The sequence below is a fragment of the Lygodium microphyllum genome, chromosome 11 (genome assembly GCF_053477565.2).
Source record: "Lygodium microphyllum isolate KBCC chromosome 11, Lygodium_microphyllum_v1.1.10, whole genome shotgun sequence".
NCBI lineage: Eukaryota > Viridiplantae > Streptophyta > Polypodiopsida > Schizaeales > Lygodiaceae > Lygodium > Lygodium microphyllum.
This window is the reverse complement of record NC_141145.1, coordinates 138,041,390-138,048,704: the sequence shown is the minus strand read 5'-3', so window position 1 is coordinate 138,048,704 and position 7,315 is coordinate 138,041,390.

Here is a 7,315-nt window from a genome sequence, read left to right as displayed (position 1 = left end):
ATTCCCTCGTGTAAGCTGGCAAAAAAAAAACTCTTATTCTAATAGAGTTCTCAAATAATTCAAAAATCCCTATTATCGGCTTCATCTTGGGGATATAAAACTCCTTATTGAGATATAACTAATGCAAGCTTGCACTATGATCTTATTAGTGGCATTGATATACTCAAATGTTCATCATCTAACCCATGTTAACAAGGGAATCATTGTTCCTCTCCATCCAAAGATTGCTTGCTTTGTTTTTATGATACAAGTAGAAGAAGGAGTGCCTAATCATCTCCAAATTTGGTTCAAAAAATAATTGGCCAAATATAGCACAAATATCTCCCAAATTAAAGAAAAGGTTGCTCTATTTTGTTCTAATGATCCAACCTTGTTTAAAGAAAAATATGTTGTGTTCTCTATTCCACTCCTTCCCATCCATCTATGAAGACTGAAGACTCGGAATTATGCCAACAAGAAATTTAGGCGCTACTACACAAAGGTCTTATTGAACCAATGTCCTCTCCCTAGGCTTTTTGTCATGCTTTTTATGTTAATAAGCATAGTGAATAAAAATGGGACAAAAAATGACTTGTCATCAATTACAAGCCCCTTAACAAGTATATGGCTGGACATGGCCATCCACTACCCTTGAATGATATCCTTCTTAAGAGACTTGGAGATGCCCAAATTTTCACTAAGTTTGACCTAAAATTAGGCTTCTAGCAATTTCCTATAGCCCCACAGGACCGATATAAGACTACCATTTGTGTTCCATATGGTCATTATCAATGGACAATCTTATCATTTGGAATCAAAACTACCCCTACCAAGCTCCAGGAATGGTCCGATTCTACTTTTGCTAACTTATCTTTTGTCCTTGTGCACATTGATGACTTATCAGTCTTTTCTAACACCATGGAGCAAAACATCAAGCACTTTCAACTCTTTCCTAAATTAAAGAAGCATGCATGATTCTCTCTTGGGGGGGTCACTATGTATAAATCCTATATATGACGTGTGCTCATGGCATGTTTTATATATCCCTATGTAACCTTTTTTGAGATTTTTTTTGACCCTTCTATAACTTCTTACCATAATTTATAAATCCCTTACTCTAAAATTATTTTTTTAGGAAAAGAATTTAGTAAATCCTTATGTAATAAATACAAAACACTATTTTTATCTCATAGAATTGATCACAACTAGCTCTTAAGGGTTCATAAAAGAGTTTGGCTCTTTAGTGATGATGAAGCTTTGCAAAATATCTTCATGATATATAACATCCAATGATAAAATTTAGAATTTTATGAATAAAGATAGGATTTTGAAAAAAATTCCAAATAGAGACACTAGATGTACAATGCACACATGCTAGTAAGCTAGTTGCTCAACTCTATCATAGAGTGAGTCTTGTGGTATTTAATCACAAAAATTGAAATAGAAATGTCAGAATACACATCTTGACCATCCTAGTACTATCTTAGGGCTCTCTTAATTGCAATATTTATCTTGGCGCTATCCTATTGTGATAGCAATGGGCTATCATTATATATTTTGAATCTCATTCATCATAAATTATTTTCTCCACCATTCCTACAAAGCATATCATGTGCATGTAATACATACACACATACACATAAATTTTAGAGATAATAAGAAACAAATACTCTAAATTTTCCACCTAGTTGCAATATTATCAAGCCATAAAATAAGACAATGAATATGAGCTTGATTTGTAGTTAGAGAAGGTAGCTATATTAAATGAAAAAACATATTGCCTTTCTATGGCACATGACTAAATTCCAAAATTTTTTGCATGACCACATAATTAAAAGCATGATTTTTTATGTTTGCATATTTGTAAAACTTACATGGTTTTCTTTTATAAAGTAGATATAGCTATACAAAAAAGGTGAATATACAAAATTTTCATTTAGCCCATAAATGTGTTCTACTTAGCACCCCAACATTGTTAATGATCCAGACTCCATCCTCATTCTCACATTTGTAGATGAATCACCATAGTCCATAGTCATGTTCCTGAAGCAAATATAAAAATACAAGCAATTAACATAAAGGAAAATGCTAAAAAAAGACATTGACAAGACATTTTTAAAAGTCATTTTACATAGCAAGCAATATTGAAGAAGAGAAAAAATAATGTTTCTTTACCTATTCTCAATGGTCCTTTACAAATTCATTGAAGATCTTCAAATCATATTCGTCAAGTTCATATTTGTTATTGTTGCAATCATATGTGTTTGCAAGGGCAATGTACTTTCAATATCTACCGTATCAAGGTCTGTCAAATCATACGTAAAACTCCATAGTCCCTTTGATTTTTGATACCATCCAAGTTGAACCTCTACCTCGGATGGCCTATCTGAGAGGCTAAACCCTCTCTTATACTCCACACAAGCACCTCCAACTTTTCTTCTCATCTTTTGAACTCATCCCAAGTACCATACACTTTGGCTTTTGCATGGTCTCATACTTCTTAAAGGGTTTGCCTTTGATGACCTTGTGATCCTTCCATTGGTATTCTCCTCTTGGAAGAACACAGCACAATCTGAACCAATACCAAACACATTATCATTTGTTTGAGTTTGATACTTCTCCTCCTTGCTATAGTATACTCCTTTATCACCCTTGTAAGCCTATCCTTGGACAATGTGGGATTGCCATTGAGTTGGCTTACCAATGTAGACTTAAAAAGAAACCTACTATTCTCAAGCTCCACTATTGGGCTCACTTCATTTGTTTCATCCAACATAGAGTCTACCACATGTCTTATCTCATTTATAGATATCTCCTCCTCAGAATCCACTCCATCGTCGACAGGAACTAAAGATTCCTCATCTGTATCAGAATCTTGTAGATTTGAATTGGCATAAGCCTCAAATAAGCCGTCAGACCAAGGCTCTAGCCACCATTTCTTATCCTCTTTACCTTTTGGCTTCATTTGCAAATCTTCACAAATCTATTGAGCACTTTGTAGTCCCATTTTCAAGGCATTGATGATCTTCTCATCAGTTGAAACACATTTGCAATCACCTAAATCTGCTTTTTTCATGGTCTCTTTGAGATTTAACTCTCTCCATACATGTTCTTGCTTCTTATGGGCCCGTCCAAATTTCACACCATCCTCCTCGCATTCAAAATGTGAAAGCCTATTTAAGATCCCTATATTGTGCAGCATGTCCATCAAGTCATAAGTACGCTATTGCCCAACCATGCTGCCAACCTTGCTAAAAAAGATTTCAACTGCAGATCCTATGAGATGTATTGGAAGCATATTATTTGGATGAAAGTCTCTAAAATATTTTATGAGCAATACAATGAAGTGACACAAGAGCTGCACGTCTAAGAATGCCTCCTTACTAATAAAATTCTTTGATAGTGTATAGGAGGCATGTTTTATAATCCAAGATCTCCAAATTTGGAAGAAGAATGCCACTTTTGTTGCTTAATGGACTCTCTCCACTAAGCTCAAGTGTGGGGACAAGAAAATATTAATGTAGTCTCCAACAATTTCAAGATAAGCCTTTATTCCTATCATGCCCGCTCTTTTATGTGTTTTCCATTGTTTCCTAACTCTCCAAAACACCATTGGACTTGCCTACTACATGTCCTTTGTGCTGCAACCCAATTTCGACGATCATCTTATTTGATATCTCCTTCCTTAAGCATATGCTTATCAATAGAAAAAGAATCATAGACAATGGTAACACGATTCAAAGTAACCCAGACATCACCAAGAGCCAATTGACGCTTTGGTTTGTCAAGAATGTTGACTAGCTTTTTTCATTGTGTATAAAATCTTGATTATGCATGCCTGAAACCTCTCCATTTGACAAGCTAGTTGAAAGAGGCCATCCATCCCATTTGATCTTGTATCTAGTACCATGCTTATTTACATAATTAGCCAACATCAATTTTCTTCATTGACTATCTCCATCTGATGCATGTCCAATAATCAGACCTACTATCCGTTTGAGCTTCTCATTCCACAATGCCAGAATTTCAATCCATTGTTTGTGAAAAAAACTTGCATCAAATTGATTACAAGTGCAATGAGCAACCACGACTAAGCGTGAAAGTTTTTCATGAAGTGGATTTGCAACAAAGACTCTTGCATAACCACCAATGATACAAGTCTCAAATGCTTCAGCAATCACATCATATCCACCTTTTCGTTCTCCAACTTTTATCATGGATGAAGTCCCATACTCATGGTTTGAAGACTTGTATCCATCAAATCCAATAAGAGTATCATCTTTAGGGTTCCACCTACAATGAAAATAGTAAATGTTATAAAATCTAAAAGTTAACCAATAATACTTTTTACGTGCCAAAAGAGTAAATATTATACATTTACCTTATTCACTTCTTTATGGTTGTCTCGTCTTCCACTAGAATAAATGGAATACTTTCTATGATGCCATGTTTTTCTTTCTCCTTTTGATATATTTCAGCAATGGCATCAAATATATATCCATGTATCCATGGTATAAAGTGGGTAGCTTGTCTATGGCCCCTCTTTGTTGTTGAGAGTGAAGGGCCATTTAGGTTATTACCAAGAAACTCATGCAGCCTTGGTCCACCCCACATCTTCGTAACCTCAAACAAAGCCTTTGTATTTGCACTGTATCGTTGACCTTCCTTTGATCGTACCATGTTTGTAGATATATCTTGTAAAAAGTCCCACAAAGCAGGCTTTCCATCAAATTTTCCTAATCTATGGGCTTCTATTATATTGTTACAAAATCTTTGGACATCTTTTCGATTTAAAGACTCCATATTGGCTTCGCATAAGCTTCTCATTTTCACTGAAAGAACTACAAGCTGAGACTTACTCATCCATAACTTTAGAGTAAGTTCTTTTATATGTTTTTTGGCATCAATTATTGTATTCCTAAACTCTTGTCTAGTGAGATAGTCTAATCTTCTACCAAATCCTGTTCCCCTATTTCCTCTCTTCTCTTGTACTAGCTTCTCCCTGTATACTCTCATCCTAAAGTCATTAAGCCTAGATTTACATTTGCAATGGCTACAAGAGAAGTCTGTAAATGGTTTCCCATTAGTTGAAACACGTAGACACTCAATATGACAAAAATAACCATCTATTTGGAAACATGCTTTTCCATCCTCTAGATTTGCCCTAGTAAAAGGCTCTGAAAACCAAAGCTTACCACCACATTGATCATCTAATAAAGGTTTCACATTCATTTTCTTCTTGTTCACTACAATAACTGGACTCCATAAACCCCAACATAACAAGTTTAAACTTATTAATGGATTTCCATTGTCTTCATGGTTATTAAGAGAGTTCAATGGTGGACCTCCACCTTTGTAGAGAACACAAATTTGATGAGAGATGTTTGTTTTGGATCATTTACTAGTCCCTTTCGAGGACATCCATGTGAGCCTGTAAGTAATGGCTTGGATTTTTCCACCTCCTTTGAAAATGCATTTGTGTGTAAAATTGACTTTGTGTGTTTAGTCAAAATAGTATATAAATCAGACCTTGGAGGGCATAGATGCAACCATGTATCATCATACTTGCACCTTACACGAGCAAAGCTTTTGTCTTTAAAGTCGTGCAATGTAGCTATAATCATCTCAAAATTCCAACCTACAAAAAAAACAAACTTATATTATGTAACAAGTCTAGTATTATAGAGCATCATCTAGTCTATAATCCCATTCTTACAAGAGAAAAAATTTCACATCTATAAACTCAAAGAAAGAAGATAAATAATACCTTCATGTTTCTCCATGTAATCATGCAACTTCTTTATCGAAGCCTCTATCTCTTTCCTATCATCTGATTCTTGCTCGATCATTGTAAATTCTATATTCACCTTTTTGAGCCCTCGAAACATAAGATAGTTTTTTTCATGTTGTTTACCATCCAAAATGTGTATTCTCATGAAGTTAGATAAACAAGTATATGCATCATTCTTCCCTCCTAGTGTGCCCTTTCCATAAAATGAGTTACACTCATTACACGATAATCGAACTCGAGGTTCTCCATCAACATCTTCACTGTGTAATTCAAACCTATCATCCCTTGAGATTGTGGATTGTTTTAATTTTAGCCTTACTCTACTACATTCTTGTTTCCAAGTCTCAAGAATGCTTGGATTTAGCAATTTACTTCCTGACTTTGATGTGAGATGCCTTGGAGTGTCATTTTTTTCCTCATCAACATGCTCTAAACATTATCGCTTATTTGAAGAAGGAAGTTCGTTTATGATAGTATCACTCCTCCTGATTTGAACTTGATGGATGGTCACCAAGAGTCCATCATTCCTCTTGTCATTTCTTAACTAGATAGTTATCCTCGATGAAGTCAAAGGATCCATCTATAAGCTTGTCACCCTCAATTTGTTTATGGATTTGAGCAAAGGTAGGTTCAAGTCTATCTTTTCTTAGCCTCGCAATACCTAGATCTTCCTGACTTTCATCGATGATCACTTGAATCTTGTAAAAAGACCCCATGAAGCCCACTTACCAAGTTTGTTATTCCTTAAGTAGGAATTGCATTCAACATTCAAAGGATATTATAAAAAGAGGAGTTCATTAGATGAGAAAACTTGATATTCCTAAGTGCCATGTTTACTTGATATATTACACTAAGCACTCTTAAGTCTATGATGTAATATCATGACATGATTAGTAATGCTTTTGTACATGCACTAGGGTTGTCAATAGTGTTTTGAATTAGTAATACTCTTGTATATCGTGACATGGAATCTCGAAGTGATTTCTCTTAAAAATTATAAACACACAACTAACTTAACCTTGAAGCACTAAAAGCACGGTTGAGTACATAGTCTAATGATACTCAACCAAACAATCCATGATGATCAAAGTAAAATAAGAAATTCAAGCTATCTACACAAATTCAAATAAAGATAGTTCCACTAAAGAAAAACTTGCTTTATAAGAGATATAATACCATCATTTCAAAATGATACATACAAAATAAAGAGCATACTTTCTAACATATGAAATTTTCCAAAAGGATATGTATCTCTAGACAATAAAGTAAAACTTGTGTCAAGTCATGCTAAATGGTATTGATGATGTAAAACTATATTTAGATAAAGCTTGGCTCCATTTCTTCGAAGGGATGCATAGCCAATTCACCATTCATACCATGACGCTTACAGATATGCTCATTTATGCTGTCAAATGAAACCCTTTTTGATGGATCTACATTCATCATTTTATCTCCAAAAACATTAGACAAGTGTCTAATCATTATCAAGGATGGAGAGATAACTTTCATTAAATCAAAGTAATAAGAAGCATCCTCATAGAAATA